This window comes from Urtica dioica, chromosome 6 (genome assembly GCF_054948205.1).
Source record: "Urtica dioica subsp. dioica isolate 48M chromosome 6, U.dioica_male_clone48M_v1_H2, whole genome shotgun sequence".
NCBI lineage: Eukaryota > Viridiplantae > Streptophyta > Magnoliopsida > Rosales > Urticaceae > Urtica > Urtica dioica.
This window is the reverse complement of record NC_142761.1, coordinates 42060838-42079045: the sequence shown is the minus strand read 5'-3', so window position 1 is coordinate 42079045 and position 18208 is coordinate 42060838. Positions and strand designations below refer to the sequence as shown.

Sequence of the window (18208 nt, the reverse complement as noted above, 5' to 3'; positions counted from 1 at the left end):
TGAAAATATGCTAAAAATAATTACAAATATGTTAAATAACATAAAATAAAAATACTTTTTTTCTAAAAAAGGCAGCGAAAGTATGACTTGTTATATCACTTGTGACAACAAACTCATGAGTTGTACAACTTATCAATTATGTTTTACGCAGTAAAAGCTAGATTCATGAGTTGTCAAATTTATGACTTTGTGATTGTGACTTGTCAAATTTATGAGTTAGATTCAATAGATGTACATTTTATTTTTTTTACACGTATGACTTATTAGAGACTTTATTAATTTTTTTTTTTGGTGAAACTAGTAATAAAAAACAACAAAACAAAGAGCGTTTCGATACTTTTCCTATTTTCCTCTTCTATTCGTCTCTGAGCCTCACCGAGACTGGTCTGAGAAAAGCCTTTGCCGTTACATTTCTGCTGAATTCGATTTTTAGTTTGGGTTCGATTTAGTTGGATAAAAAAATCTGTTTCTCAGATCACACCATCGATTATCTTTTTTTTTTCTGAGATGAGAATCACGTTCATTATTTTGAATTTGTTTTGCAGTGACGAAGAAAAAAATAAACTCGAGAAGCGAAAATGCATTCGTTTGGGTACACATAATTTCGATCTCTGAGCCTCCGAGAAGCAGAGTTTTTTTCGCCGCTTCTCCGAGACTGGTCTGAGAATAGCCTTTGCCGTTCCATTTCTGCTGAATTCGATTTCTAGTTTCGGTTCAAATGGAGTTGGATAAAAAAATCTGTTTCTGAGATCACAATATCGATTATCTTTTTTCTGAGATGAGAATCACGTTCATTATTTTGAATTTGTTTTGCAGTGACGAAGAAAAAAATAAACTCGAGAAGCGAAAATGCATTCGTTCGACACTCTCAATCACCTTCTGAAGTCCAAGTAAATCTTATTTTTGTCATTTTCTCAGTTTTAATTTCGTTTTTCTTTTTAGGAATCTTATTGATTTGCTTTGTTGTGCTTTACCTTTCTTTGTATAACAGTTTTTAAATATTAACTGGTTTCAGAAGTAGCCAAATGGCAACGATGAGGTAATATTCTGTTCATGACTTTTGTTTGCCTTAAAAAAAATAAAATTGAAAGTCGGTCTTAAAATGAGAAATCTTATATTTACAAGAAATTTCATTAATTAGACTTAATAATTGATTAAATATCAAGATTAGACACTAACTTTTAAAAATATCAAAAAATAGACTTTTGTATCCAAAACGAACAAAAATACCACATTAATTTGAAAAATCTCTCTCTCTCTCTCTCTCTCTATCTCACTTGACTCTCTATCTCTCAACAAAAAAAAGTGTACGAGTCGCTACGATTCAGTACGACCTTGTACACGTGATACAATCTTGTACGAGTGAATATGATGACATACGATGGAGAAGATTCGAATTCCGGCGGCGGTGGAGCTCAGAAATCATGAGCTCTCAAAATGACGAAAAATGTAAGTTTTTCAACTAATTTCTTGTTAAACTTCATTGAAAATAGTTAGAATATGATTTATGACTTAGTTATTATCTGATTTGAATTGATTTGAACTGATTTGGGTCGGATTTATAATGTTAGGATTTGAAATTAGGGCCAATATACGATGAGTTTCATGCATCGTACGATGTCGTACGATGTTATACGATGGCGTACGATGAAATTCATACAGTTGTATGATGTCATACGATGCTGTAAAATGGGTTTAAGATTTTCCAAAAAAATTGCTTGTACGATGTCATGCGATATCGTATGATGCTATACGATTGTTTTTCAACTATTTTCGACGAAAAATGTAAGTTTTTCAACTAATTTCTTGTTAAACTTCATTGAAAATAGTTAGAATATAATTTATGACTTAGTTATTATCTGATTTGAATTGATTTGAACTGATTTGGGGTCGGATTTATAATTTAGGGTTTGAAATTAGGGCCAATATACGATGAGGTTCATGCATTGTACGATGTCGTACGATGTTATACGATGGCGTACGATGAAATTCATACAATTGTATGATGTCATACGATGTTGTACAATGGGTTTAAGATTATCCAAAAAAATTGCTTGTACGATGTCATGCGATATCATACGATGCTATACGATTGTTTTTAAAAAAAATTCAAATTTTTTGGTCATACGATATTATATGATTCGGTATGATGTCATACGATGAAATATGATTTTGGCCTAATTTTGTCGATTTTATGACAATTTGAACTACATATACAACGTCCCAATCCCGGGGCGTATCACCTACGGTGGGACGGGGATCTTGAAGCTGGTACGGAGGAGATTTGATGACCTCGGGATAAAAGATCAAATCATTGACACTCCGTTCGAGCAATATTTTTTGGAGAGCGAACTCGGTTTCTCACCGGTGCTCGTACATACTCTCCTTCAAAAAAAAATCGAGGCGACGTCACCAGGGGGAGATACATTTTGGTATATGAGGCAAACGAGTAAGATTCGGACGCCTCGAGTACGCACTTGCTTGGGGATGAACTATGAAGACAGTCCGACCAAGGCCGAACAAGACGAGCGCAAGAGCGACCGATTGATCACAAAGCACCTAAACGGCGTCGGATGCAAGTTGAACGCGTTGATCAACGCGTTCAACATATGTCAGAGCAAGGACGATGCGTTCAAGCTCGGGCTCGTGCTATTTGTGTATGGGTATCTTCTGGGGCAGCCGACCAACAAAGTCATCGAGGAAAGGTGGTAGAAATTTATTTACATCGTTGAAGACCTCATCTTCTTCTTCAAGATGCCTTGGGGAAATATAAGTTGGGCGGAGACGTATTCCAGCCTCTCTGTGAACCTGAGGACGTTGAACAAAAAGTTGAAGGAAAAGCTGGATGTGGCTCAAAAAGAGGCCAAGTAAACATTGACGGGTAATCTTCATACCCTTCAATACTGGGCATACAAGGCTATCCCAGAGATCGGGATGAGATTCGGGTCGAACCAGGGGATTCGTGTGCCCAGGATGCACTCGTGGTCGAGTAACGTCGTCATTATGGGTAAAGACATCGAGGCCATCCTGAATAAAAAAATGGTAATTTTTTATCATTTAACTTTTATTAAATGTATGTTACATTATTTTTGGAATATTAATATTTGTTTATAGTTTTGTAGGTGAGTGTTATGCAGATGCTGAGACCAAGGGCATCAGAGAGAATTTTTCACTCTCCTCGAGACGCAGACGAGCAAATGTTTGTATTCGATAGACGTCGAGGGAGAAGACGAGGCCGATGTCATCGTCGGAAACTCCGACAACGAACACGTGTCAGACCCTCGCGCCGACGTTCCCGAGCCCTTCGTCCTAACATGGGAAATGTGGGAAGAAATGCGAGCCTCAGTTGTGATTGCAGCATTTGTTACTGTGAGGCTCGCATTTCTTCCTACATTTCCCGTGTTAGGACGAAGAGCTCAGGAACGTCGGCGCGAGGGGTCGGTGTGGGGATTGATCCCGCTGCGAGAGTGGTCGGACTACCAAGACGAACATGTGGAATGTCTGACACGTGTTCGTCATCAGAGTCTCCGACGATGACATCGGCCTCGTCTGCGACAGTCGCGACTCGATCTATTTCTTCCTCGATATCTCGCAGCTTTGTCGTGTCTTCTCACTCGACGTCTATCGGATACAAACATTTGCTCGTCAGCGTCTCGAGGAGAGTGAAAAATTCTCTCTGCTGCCCTTGGTCTCAGCATCTGCAGAACACCCAGCTACAAAATCAAAAACAATTATTAACATTCCAAAATAATGTAACATACATTTAATAAAAGTTAAATAATAAAAAGTTACTGTTTTTTTTTATTTAGGACGGCCTCGATGTCTTTTCCCATGATGACGACGTTACTCGACCACGAGTGCATCCTGGGCACACGAATCCCCTGGTTCGATCCGAACCTCATCCCGATCTCTGGGATAACCTTGTATGCCTAGTAATGAAGGGTATGAAGATTATCCGTCAATGTTTACTTGGCCTCTTTCTGAGCCACTTCCAGCTTTTCTTTCAACTTCTTGTGCAACGTCCTCAGGTTCACCGAGAGGCTGGAATACGTCTCCGCCCAACTTATATTTCCTCAAGGAATCTTGAAGAAGATGAGGTCTTCAACGATGTAAAGAAATTTCTGCCACATTTCCTCGATTACTTTGTTGGCCGGCTGCCCCAGAAGATACTCGTACACAAATAGCTCGAGCTTGAACGCATCGTCATTGCTCTGACATATGTTGAACGCAATTGGTCGCTCTTGCGCTCGTCTTGTTCGGCCTTGGTCGGACTGTCTTCATAGCTCATCCCCAAGACGAGTGCGTACTCGAGGCGTCCGAATCTTACTCGTTTGCCTCATATACCAAAATGTATATCCCCCTGTGACGTCGCCTCGATTTTATTTTAAGGATAGTATGTACGAGCACCGGTGAGAAACCGAGCTCGCTCTCCAAAAAATATTGCTCGAACGGAGTGTCAAGGATTTGATCTTTTATCCCAAGGTCATCAAATCTCCTCCGTACCAGCTTCAAGATCCCTGTCCCACTGTAATGATACGCCTCGGGATTGAGACGTTGTATATGTAATTCAAATTGTCCTAAAAAAACGACAAAATTAAGACAGAATCATATTTTATCGTATGACATCGTACAGAATCGTATAACATCGTATGATAAAAAAAATTGAATTCTTTTTAAAACTATTGTATAGCATCGTACATGCAATTTGTTTAGAAAATCTTAAACCCATCGTACAACTGTATGAATTTCATCGTACAACATCATACGATGCATGAACCTCATCGTATACTAGTCCTAATTTCAAACCCTAACATTCTAAATCCGACCCAAATATGATAATAACTAAGTTTTAAACCATATTCTAACTATTTTCAATGAAGTTTAACAAGAAATTAGTTGAAAATCTTACCTTGAGAGCTCGAGGTTTCTGAGCTCCACCACCGCCGGAGTTCGAAACTTGTCCATTGTACGCCATCGTATTCATTCATACAAGATTGTATCACGTCGTACAAGGTCGTATTGAATCGTACCGACTCGTACATTTTTTTTATTGAGAGATGTCGAGTGAGACAGATAGAGAGAGAGGGAAATTTTTCAAACTTATATTTGAGGGGTATTTTTAAGTCTAATATTGATATTTAATCAATTATTAAGTCTAGTTAATGAAATTTCTCTTTGAGGGTGGGAGAGAAGATTGAAGTGATAGAATGAATGAGGTATAGAGTTCAGAATGGTATTTTTGTCCGTTTTGGTTTAAAAATCCAGTTTTATATATTTTTCAAAGTTAAGGTCTAATCTTGATATTAAATCAACTATTGAGCCAAGTTATTGAAATTTCTCTTCAAAAACATGGTAAGTCTTTAAATATTTCAAATACTGTCCTGAATCTTATTGGTAATTTCACACTTAGTCCTCCTTGAAATTACACAATTGCTCTTTATCTATCACCCGCAATTATGTTTATTTTTTTAACACCCAGTTTTCTTGAAAGCAATCCAAACGCTACACGTCTGGTTGAATGGGTTTGTTAGGATTGCTGCAACTAAATGTGCCTTCTTTTATCTCCTCCAATTTGATTTCTCAAGCATACGAGTCTTTGAACTTTCTTATATAGAATTAGCGTCCTCGTCTTTTTTCTGAACATAACTTACATTATGAAAATACCTCATACGTTAGACGTTATCGTTATGCAAAAAAAATGATAATAAATAAGAATTTAACATCATTGGGTTGTGTTCATATGATCCATCTATATGACTTCCAAAGAATTTAGCCAAAATGTTAATGTTTGCTTTCTTCTATAGCTTTTCTTTTCGGAGCTTGGTTGTGTTTATTTTACTTTCTCTTTGCTTATTACTATTGGAAACCATCTATACAATACATTAGAAGCTCTTAGGTTAGAGGCATGCTATGCATTAAATCAATGTTGACTGATGTACTTTCAATACTTTATCGGTTAGCATGACTTTGAATGTCTCAAGTAAACCTGGCCTAACGATAGCGAGACGAGTTGGAATCCCTGCTACCGTTAGGCACAATATCGAGAGCGGGAGTCCCGCTACTGGCGGGACGGGACGGGAGTCCCGTTAACGGGACTAACGGGACACGGTGATCCCGTTAGTCCCGGTCGAGGATTTGATTTTTTTTATCCAACGGCCGAAAAATAGAGCCGTTTTAAAAAGTTACCGTTTTAAATAGAGTCGTTGGTGTATTTTGGCCACTTTTTTATTTTTATTTTTACCCATTTATTTCTAAAATCTATAAATACCCCACATTTCATTCATTTTCTTCACACCTTTCTCTCAAACTCTCTCAGTCTTAATCTCAAATTCTCTCAATCTTAATCTCAAATTCTCTCAAACGCTCTCAATTTTTCATGGCATATTCATCCCACAACCGAGGAGGTCGAAGGGGAAGAGCTTCCCGAGGTCAACAAATGCACCGATTTGAACAAAATTGGTTGCACTTGTCTCAAAACGCCCCCGACCTAAACACCGAATATAGTTTTGATCCAAATTTTGTTGCTCCTACTTTCGGCCATTCTGAATTCACCAAAATTTCAAACACCCAAATGCCATACTACCCTCAAATGGATCCCGAGCAAGCATATCAAGCTCTAATTCCGCAATCCGAATTGGCTTATGAAGCATTTCAAGAATACGAGCAACATATGCGTGAATACCAAAATCCAAATGAAGAACAAGATGACGATGAAACTCAAAATCCAAATGAAGAAGAGGAGGATGAGAAAGAAGAAGACCTACCACCACCACCACCTCAACGTCGAAGTCAAAGCCAAGTTGCACGACCTCGACAACGTGAACAACAAGAGGAGACACAACAGCGACGACAATGACGAGCACGACAACAACAACATGAAGGTGCTCAACAACAACAACAACCACCTCAACAAACCCAACAACAACCACGACGTCGAAATAGGTCCGTTGTGTGAACGTGGTTTGAAGAGGTGATTTCGAACGGCGAAAAAGCTAGAAAATGTCACAATTGTGGCAAAATCTTCAGCGCTCACAACACAAGAGTCGGGACGTCGCTCTTGTGGAGTCATCACAGGCACTGCCAGGGGATGCAATCTGGAGCCTCGTCAAGCACTGTAGGTCACATCGATCCTATACTCGTTAGACGTGATTTAGTAGAATATTTTGTTTCCACCGATCAATCTTTTAGTCATATCGAATCACAAGGCTTTGTTAGATTCATGAGTTCTATAATTCCAAACGTTCAAATCATGTCTAGGAAAGCCTTGAGATCCGATATCCTAAAATGGTTTTTAGGAGAAAAGGAACAAATGAAAGCGCCACAATATCATCTGGTAGGTATAGCGTAGCCTTAACCTCGGATATATGGACTGGTCAATCAAAGATGGATTTCATGAGTGTTGTAGTGCATAATATAGACGACGATTGGAACCTCAACAAACATATTATAGCCTTTAGGATGATATAAGGTTCTCACACTAGTCAAAACATCTTAGATATCATAGCTAGTGTTATAGCTGAGTGGGGTTCGACCGATAGGATTATATCCGTAACTTTAGTTAATGCCACAAGCAACAACGACATGGTTAGAGAGTTAAAGGATAGACTTCATTGTGACGATACATTTTTGCATCAACGATGTGCTACCCATATCATAAACCTTATAGTTCAAGCTGGAGCCGCTAGTATTGACCAATCCATCAACAAAATTAGGAATTACATTAGTTGGGTCAATAGTTCAACCAGTAGAGTAGACGAGCTTAAGAGACGCCTTAGACACAAAAGTCTCGAAGAGCGTACGTTTCATCTAGATAACAAAATTATGTGGAATTCTACCTTTCTTATGTTAACCAACTTTTTATCCGAGCATTATGTTAATGTTATTGTTTCTTACATTAACAGTGAACATGGCGATGACGCTATCACATAATATGATATTAAGATGGCTGAATCATTTGTTTCTTCTCTTGACGTTTTTTACAAAGAAACTTGTTATCTTTCCCCTGTTTACACTCCTACTTATTTTTTCGGTCTTCATACTATGACCGCAATTGCTGTGCATTTGGTAAATATAAAAACGAAATAATTTTTTAAGATTGTATTCAAGCAATGAGAGCCAAGTTTTTAAAATATTGGGGGCTGGAAAGGTTCCATTATTATACGTTTTGGAGCAATTCTAGACTGCTGATGTAAAATCGATGGATTCAAAAAGTTTTGAAATTCTGATTAGTCGCAAGGACAAGATGTCGCACACAATGTGTTGACAATGTGTCCGACAACTTGCTTGAACACAGATATGGATAAACAACAAAACAGTGCAGAAAACAAAGTACACACGATATGGTTACCCAGTTCGGTGAAACACACCTACATCTGGGGGTCTTCAGCTGTACGTGAACCTTCAATCACGAGAACACAAAACCCAACTCTCACATACACTCAATCTTTGTGGAATAGTGTTTGAGAGAATACACCACTTATAACCAAAACACACAGCCTCCCAGTCCGCCGGTCTTGCACGTCTAAGAGCTCTGAGTGTTTGATCAAAAGTGTCGAGGCTGCTAAGGGGAAGCACTAGGCTTTTATAGCATCTATACAATCCTGGAAGTTATCTCGGGTTTTCTTACCCGGCCTCAAGCGAATATCACATAGTAAAGACTCTGTCAAGGCAGAATATCGTGCAATGAAGATAGCAGCGAGAGATATCTTGCAATGAAGCCACCAGCGAGGCAGATATCTTGTAATGAAGACAACAGCGAGACAATAACTCAGCAATAAGTCACCAGCGAATCAATCTGAGCAAAACTGGAAACTTGCATGAAAAAGAGTCTTCATACATGAGGAAAGATGTCACACCAGAAGTGAGAACAAAACGACCGACATCTTTCCACACAACTTGCACTAAAAAAATAAAGCCAACAAAACAATGTAACAATCTCCCCCTTTGACTATTTTTTAGGCAAGCACTTCCAGGACCAATTCTCATACAGCGTCATGACCAGAGAAGAGATTCAAAAATTATTTCGTTTTTATATTTACCAAATGCATAGCAATTGCGGTCATAGTATGAAGACCGAAAAAATAAGTAGGAGTGTAAACAGGGGAAAGATAAAAGTTTCTTTGTAAAAAACGTCAAGAGAAGAAACAAATGATTAAGCCATCTTAATATCATATTATGTGATAGCGTCATCGCCATGTTCACTGTTAATGTAAGAAACAATAACATTAACATAATGCTCGGATAAAAAGTTGGTTAACATAAGAAAGGTAGAATTCCACATAATTTTGTTATCTAGATGAAACGTACGCTCTTCGAGACTTTTGTGTCTAAGGCGTCTCTTAAGCTCGTCTACTCTACTGGTTGAACTATTGACCCAACTAATGTAATTCCTAATTTTGTTGATGGATTGGTCAATACTAGCGGCTCCAGCTTGAACTATAAGGTTTATGATATGGGTAGCACATCGTTGATGCAAAAATGTATCGTCACAATGAAGTCTATCCTTTAACTCTCTAACCATGTCGTTGTTGCTTGTGGCATTAACTAAAGTTACGGATATAATCATATCGGTCGAACCCCACTCAGCTATAACACTAGCTATGATATCTAAGATGTTTTGACTAGTGTGAGAACCTTATATCATCCTAAAGGCTATAATATGTTTGTTGAGGTTCCAATCGTCGTCTATATTATGCACTACAACACTCATGAAATCCATCTTTGATTGACCAGTCCATATATCCGAGGTTAAGGCTACGCTATACCTACCAGATGATATTGTGGCGCTTTCATTTGTTCCTTTTCTCCTAAAAACCATTTTAGGATATCGGATCTCAAAGCTTTCCTAGACATGATTTGAACGTTTGGAATTATAGAACTCATGAATCTAACAAAGCCTTGTGATTCGATATGACTAAAAGATTGATCGGTGGAAACAAAATATTCTACTAAATCACGTCTAACGAGTATAGGATCGATGTGACCTACAGTGCTTGACGAGGCTCCAGATTGCATCCCCTGGCAGTGCCTGTGATGACTCCACAAGAGCGACGTCCCGACTCTTGTGTTGTGAGCGCTGAAGATTTTGCCGCAATTGTGACATTTTCTAGCTTTTTCGCCGTTCGAAATCACCTCTTCAAACCACGTCCACACAACGGACCTACTTCGACGTCGTGGTTGTTGTTGGGTTTGTTGAGGTGGTTGTTGTTGTTGTTGAGCACTTTCATGTTGTTGTCGTGCTCGTCATTGTCGTTGTTGTTGTGTCTCCTCTTGTTGTTCACGTTATCGAGGTCGTGGAACTTGACTTTGACTTCGACGTTGAGGTGGTGGTGGTGGTAGGTCTTCTTCTTCCTCATCCTCCTCTTCTTCATTTGGATTTTGGGTTTCATCGTCATCTTGTTCTTCATTTGGATTTTGGGATTCACGCATATGTTGCTCGTATTCTTGAAATGCTTCATAAGCCAATTCGGATGGCGGAATTTGAGCTTGATATGCTTGCTCGGGATCAATTTGAGGGTAGTATGGCACTTGGGTGTTTGGAGTTTTGGTGAATTCAGAATGGCCGAAAGTATGAGCAATAAAATTTGGATCGAAACTATATTCGGTGTTTAGGTCGGGGGCGTTTTGAGACAAGTGCAACCAATTTTTTTCAAATCGGTGCATTTGTTGACCTCGGGAAGCTCTTCCCCTTCGACCTCCTCGGTTGTGGGATGAAGATGCCATGAAAAATTGAGAGAATTTGAGATTAAGATTGAGAGAATTTGATATTGAGATTGAGAGAAAGGTGTGAAGAAATGAATGAAATGGGGGGTATTTATAGATTTAAAAAATAAAAATAAAAAAGTGGCTGAAATACACCAACGGCTCTATTTAAAACGATAACTTTTTAAACGGTTCTCAGTCACCACTCACTTCTCATATTTTTTCTTCATATTTTAATCATTATTTATAATTCTTAATTGATTATTTTTTTTGTTAATTACATAATTTGAACCTGTGACATCTTTGTTGGAACCGATCTAGGGTTTAAGAAAATAATTAACGCTTCGGTAAGCGGTGGAATTTTAAAAAATTTCTTTTACAAGTAAAACCAGTTTTTACTAACCTAGACAAAAGAGCAAGTACATGTAATTAAAACTAATATGAGCTAAGAAGTTTACTAACCTTTCTTGAAGCTTGATATTTGAGAAGCTCTTAGAAAGTTGCAACGCTCGTCTCCCCTCGCAGCACGTCTCTCTTTCTTTCCTCGGCACCTCGAGCAACCACGAAAGTTTCTATCACTAAATCACTCGAAATAAAGGAATTAGTGAGTGGGCACTTTTAAACACTACGACTTAAGAACAAGTCTTGAAGTCGCAGAGCTAAACACTAGGTCGAGTGAGGACCTAGGTGCCAAAACAAGAAAAAAAATCGAAAATAAACTAGAGAGAGAGAGAGAGAGGAGTTCGGCCACCACAAGGTCTAGAGAGAGAAGCTCTCAATCTCTAACTTGTGTGGAATGAATAGAATGAGAGGAATGAGGGTCCTATTTATAGGAGAAGGGTTGGCCTTGGAAAGAAGTAGTTTCCTCTTATTTTCCAAGCCTTTATGAGCAATCTTTATTGCCCATTCCCATCCAAGTCACACGGCCAACATGTGCCTTAATGACACATTGGATTTGTTTCCTCTTTATTCCTTGCTCTCTCTAAGCTTGTTTGGCCGAAATCCCATGTGCATCCATATGCAAATTTGTTTCCTCTTTTTCTTTTGGCAAGTATCTTGATACATTTATGCACAAAATATTCTCTTTCTCTTGGGTATTTTGGGCGCCCATCTCTCATCTAGGAGGAGCTTCTAGAAGCTTCTTCATTTGTTCATGACAACATGAGAAAATCCCATTAAGAATTTTCAATAAAATTCTTATGAAATAAAATTAATTCACAAGGCCCAATAATCAAGTCATGGCCGAGTGACATTAAGTCATCAAATGAACTTGTCAAAAAATTTATTGACATTCATTTCATCCTATATCTCAAAAGACAAAAATACCCTTTTGATAATTTTCGTTCTTGTTTTGACTTAGCTTCCAGTTTAACTATTCCTATCGATGTGATTCGTGACAGTGACCTCATGGACCCAAATGAACAAAGCTTGAGCTAAACACTTGGACTCAAAAGTTCACAAACCTTTTCCAAGTTTAGCTTAATGCCAACTGACTCCACTAAAGAGCTGACACTGAAAATCTCTCGGTTCAAATGAATTTATTTTCTACTCAAGAATTCACCTAATTATAATGAGCGGATCCACTGAATATTATCTATGCTACCCTTCATGAATGTCATCAGCTAGTCGGGATTTACTAAATTACCATTTTACCCTTCTAGCTGTTATTTCCTCAACTCCTTTGTCGTTTGTGAATAAGTTAGAAACAATGTATTGACGAGGAGCTAACAAGTCACATTGTTTCATCCAAAAGAGTCAGGACTCAATTTGGACATTGGCCAGTTCATTTATTCACACTCCAAGGAACAAAGCATGAGGTGACATACATTGCATTTCAGCAATCTTGTACATGAATTCCATATCTATGAGAACTTCACAAAGTTACTCATGACATACTCACAACTTAGTACTTCACCAATAGGCCTTGTTCGGAATCACATAGTGTGTCCGAACTTTGACTTTCTCAAATGAGAATACTAAGGTGTGAAATGGCATGTCTCATTTCAGGATTAAGGTAAGCATGATGCAATTCATACATAGTGACTTCGAGACATAAGAGGTTAAATGGTTTATTCTTATATTGTCTCTAGAAGTGCACTGGTCAATTCAGTACCTTCGGAAGATACCTAGAAGAACTATAGAGTCCCCAACTCTCAATGCCTCATAACCAGACATCATAGATTCTTCTAACAATCATACTGAGGTCAATAGTCCTTTGACCCTAAGATTGCGAATATATCGTTTTAAGCAAACTACGAAGAGTTTGTTAATGCAAATCTACATTTGTCTCTTCGTAAGTTGTTAAGTTTGTTTATGGACTAAAAGACTAAGGTTTTATCATAAAGCTTCAAACAAAGAAAGAATGAATGAACGTTTCAACTTTATTAATGAATGAATAGGCAATTACAAGCAAGAGTCTTCATGAGACTTTATTACATCAAATGTACATAAATAGACACTACTACTCTTCTTGTGGGCACCATTGACAACAATTTTGTATCCAAAACAAACGTGCTACCAAGCTGCGTTACATCCATTTCAATTGGTTTAAAGTGTTATGATCATTATAGAGAATCCACGTGTTCTTTTTCCACGTATTTATTTCACAATCTTATTATTCCATCTTCAATGACGATGTCCGAACACCCGTATATAATCAAGAAAGTCTTTATACATTCCGGGCATTGTCCATAGCCGAAGCGACCACGCTTGTTATTCGGGTGCCCCATTCGCCAGGGGCACCTGTTGTTTCTCCACATTCGTTGATCGACCAATTCGGCGATGGTCACTCAGGTTACCATACTACGACAACTTCCCATTCGTCTACATATTCTCTTACGTGGAGAACAGTCATATTCCTCTTGCTCGTCGAGTAATTTTTCTTTTTAAACCACAATTCTGTAAAAATATCAAAAACTAAGATCGATGGTAAAATATAAATTGGTTATCTGATAAGCGCGTTATAAACGTGTTTGTTTACACTCGGACGTGAAAAGAAGTTGGTTCGAGAGCATTTTGATGTGTTTTGGAGTGTTTTTCTTAATTTTCAGAGTTCGGAGATTCAAAATGACAAATAGAGTATTCGAGGACGACGGGGCAATCACAAGGAGTTCAGAACATCTTTCGGATCTCGATTCCGACACCCGAAGCTCAAGATAGGTCGTTCAAGGCGAATCGGAACTTCGAGGCAACGCACAAACTTATAGAGTCTTGTGCGTTTGCCATGTGCGGTCCTTGTGCGGCGCACAGCCATTTGAAGACCCTGTGCGTTCTACTGTGCGTTTGGTGTGCGGCGCACAGGATGGGGTGTGCGGCGCACAGGACACGATTCCAACTTATTTGTCGTGCGTTTTAATTGTAATCCAAGCCGTTGGACACGATCCGACGGCCCATATGAGCTCCGAAAAACCTAGGAAACCTACAAAAACACTTTAGTTTATTCAAAAACATATCTTTGCTTTTGCTTTAGTTTTGTTTTCATTCGGCCGCAAAAATCCCGGGAGAGAAGAAGCGGTCAGAGCGGATCATCGTCACCACAATTCTCGTTTTCATCATTCACAGTTTTCATCTCTATTCTCTGAATCTTTGGAACTCCCGTTTTTATTAATATAATTCAGTTCTAGTCATGATTGCTTTATATTCATCGCCGTTTATTTTCCGTTCAATTATGCACTAAATTCCTTAAGGGCTATGGTGTAGCAAGTTAGGAATATGGTTATGGATTCAATCATGTCAAATTAATGTTCATATGCTGTATAATGTTTGTTTATTTTAATTCCGTGTGTAATGCTTGAATTCGATTAGCTACCGTGTTCATGATATTAGGATTGTTTAATGCTCGGAAGAGATTAGGTTAGTCGTGCACAAGGATTAATTTACCGGGATACATTCCTAGGCTAGACATAGCTAGGTTGTTTCGGAGTCGTGTGAACGTTCTTGTTTTTAATGCTAGCCGTTGTTTTTAGGGGTTGAGATCGAGAGAAGATATCCCGGCATAGGTTTAGATTCTTTGATGTTCGAGAGAAATCTTAGATTACCATTATCGTGAGCGTGATTAGCAAACATAAGAGTATGTGTGTGTTTTGTGCTTAATTCCCGAATCCAAACCATAGGAATAACTTGTGAAGCCATAGTTCTTATTTTCTCATTATCGTAATCTTTCGTATTTTAATTGCTTTTAATTTTCGTTTGTTTTAAATAACCATCACAATCTTCAAATCATCGAGTTCAATTCGTGCTAGTAATCTTGTCAATTTAATTAAACATTTTCCTCGTGGGATCGACTCGTACTTACGAACTTTACTACTTGAGCGACTACGTACACTTGCGTACGGAAAAATCGCAACATTATCATTAAATATTATAATTAGTTTACCACATCCAAAAAAACTAAATATTTAGTTTTCAGTATTTTAATTTTAAATCAAAAATATTTTTTATTAACTCTTATAATAAGCTACTTTTATCAAACACGAGAAATTAATCAAAGTTATTATAACAAAAGCTAAAAGCACCTTCTTATATCAACCATTCAAATTATTCAATTATTTTTTTTCCAAAAATTATATAGCACTTCATTTTATTATTTCCGAACATTTTATAAAAATATTAACAGTAATAAAGAAAGTAAGAAGCAAAAGTGATGTGTGTATCATGTAATTGAAAACATAATAATTAATTATTGAATATGAGTTATAATTTATAGTAACAAAAAAAAACCAAAAAAATTAATATAAAATTGGAACACCATCAAGTAAGAGCGCCACGTAGCGTCACCAAATCAAAAGTGAATGGGCTCTTCTATCATGATGATGACTAGTAGTGGCTACGCACTACGTGCGAACACGAATGATCGTATAATGAACATGAGTACGTATGAAGAAATTCAAAATCGTTCTTGTAAGATAGTTTTGCAGTGAACAAAACTATGCACTTACCAATTAATTGAACATAATTCTACTTTTATAAAATTGATAAACTATGAAGTAAATGACATGGAGACTTTAAATATCATGAATATAAGATAATTATATACTTGTCATTTTCAAGTTCAAAATGTTGTTAAAAATACGACCAACCGATTTTTGACATATCGCAAAAGCTAGATCGACAACCGAAACATTCGGATACTACAACAAAAAAAACTTCAAGAGCAGCTCCCATTCTATATCTATAATCAAAAGAGAGAATTTAAGGGCAAGTCATCAAAAAAACAGAGTTTGGTTTCAACAAAAGTAACACGTTAGTTGTTTTTTTTTTGATTTTTGGCTTTTTCTTGATCTTGGTGTTCAGATCTTCACAGTTAGAAGCACCGTTATTGGAGGAGTGACCATCACTTTGTTGTGCCTCAGGTTGGGATGTTGTAGATATGACCTGCTCTTTCTCAACGGATCTTGGAAACAGAAAGGTCATTCAATTATCTGTTTTTTGGCTGACCTGGAACATTTTCTAACAAAGAGTAAACAAATCTGAGTAAAAAAAAGGATAGTCTTTCTAACCATCATGTAGAGAGAAGAGAGAGCAAAAGAAAAGATAGTATTTTAGGTGAAAGATAAGTGAAGTATTCATATTGAGTTACATAAATTTATAGTTCATACCACAGCAAAAGTTGTTAAAGGTTGCCTGTTAGTATTCTATTAGGTGTATCTTCTTATTTTAATTGATGAAGTGACATGGGATAGACTAAGCTGACATGAATATTAATCAAGTTGATATCTTAAAAAATGGACCAGAGAATCTATTATTCAAACTAATACGAAAAAGAAAATAAATATACCAAAAATGATCCAGTTGACTGACCCGTGAAGACTACTAAAGATTATCAAAATGTACGTAATGCAAAACGATCAATACGCACCTGGAATGAGATTACATGACCAAGATGAAGCCGGCCCGGCCATATACATGAACCAGGCGCCCCCACCTGAAGTTGGTTTCATTTTCTATGTGGTATGTTTAAACTCGTATAGTTTCTTGTTGAAAAAATGTTCGATGACAAGCCTTATTCGAATGTTCGGATTTGTTAGACATGATCTAAGTTAAAATAACACCGAATCATAAGTAATTCTCAAACAGAAAAACGTGTTATCGGTCGTTTTCGGAAAACCCGAGACACCGAGAAGGTTCGTCGCTCAAAGGGCCGATGGTCAGGCCGGAGGTCCTGAAGAGCAGCAAGCCTCCAAACCCTCGTCCAAACTCTTGACTCCTTGAGTCGAGCTTAGCCCCTCGAGCTGAGACTTGAGTCGGTTCCTCGGGTCGAGCCTCGCTCTTCGAGTTGAGCCTCGAGTCGGTCTCCTCGAGTCGAGCATCGCTCTTCGAGTTGAGCCTTGAGTCGGTCTCCTCGAGTCGAGCTTCGCTCCTTGAGTTGAGCCTCGAGTCGGTCTCTTCGAGTCGAGCATCAACTCGAGTCCTATCCGTCAAACAAACATTTGTGTCATAACCCAAAATACCATGCCCACAATAGCTCAACGGGCCCGGAAGCGAGACGATCGCGAAAAGCCCGCAGAAAAGAAGCCCAGCGCGCGCCGCACGCCGCGCCCGGCCAAGGTCGCGCCGCGCGCTGAGCGGCGCAGATCGTGCGCCGCGGATTCTGCGCCGCGGGTTCTGCGCCGCGCGCCGTAGGTCGCGCGCCGCGCGATGAACGCCGCGGGTTGTGCGCCTCCTCTTGGAAAGGGGCGCGTTCCTAGTCCCACATGGACGCCAAATGACCCCCTTAGGGTCCTCAAACACCTATATAAACCCCCTCCCATTGAGGGGAAAATCATCCCTTCATCTCCTATCGAAACGCTCGATTTCTTACTCTTCTCTGCTTCTCTTGATGCCATTTTTGGCCTGAAGCAGTCTCTCTTCTCTCTCCCCCGTTCTCAGAGGTTCCGAAGCACTCACGGGGACTTCCCGGACGTCGCTCCCTCTGACCGAACGTTCTCCGGTGCTCAAGCACGCCCCTAGGGTTCTCGACTAGAGTTCCCCTCGCGCGTCTAACACGCTAGACGCGTACGCGATCTCCGAGGTTCTGAGACGCCGCCGAGGACCCCTCGCGCCCCGTCTCCTTCGTCGAGTACGCTTCTCCACCAAGGCTCTGTGCCTCATACTGCGTCACACACGCTTTGAACTACGTTCTGACCTGATCCCACACACGGGTACGTAGGCAGCCGACACCCAAGGCACGGTCACTCCTCCTCCTCACCCCCTACCTCTCCCGAGAGGCGGGTTGATCGGAGAAACCCTAGCTCGAGACTATCGAGTTCACACTCTTGGCCCGGGTGCGATCACTTGGTCCGGCCTTGAATCGAACCACCCGAGGTTTACAATAGTTGTTCATTTTCGTGCGACAACATTTTGGCGCTAGAAGGATGGCACTTCCCGACCTATTCAGCCCGAAATCCCTTCTGTTCATCTTCTTCTTTTCTTCTGCGAACTCAACTTTCTCAAACTTGAGAAAAAATGAGTACTCAACCACCCGTACGTTCTGAGGGCGTTAACAACCCCGATAACGTCACTGGGACCA

General features: G+C 39.1%; 1 protein-coding gene across 1 annotated transcript in view; it reads left to right on the top strand.

Annotated features, from left to right (window-relative positions):
* Nucleotides 1-639: 639 nt before the first annotated feature.
* Nucleotides 640-18208, top strand: part of LOC149394304 (Signal peptidase subunit) — a 32259-nt gene continuing 14690 nt past the window's right edge. The window contains exon 1 of the mRNA XM_089618375.1: nucleotides 640-658. The gene's annotated coding sequence lies outside the window, so the exon portion shown is untranslated. The remainder of the gene's footprint in view (nucleotides 659-18208) is intronic.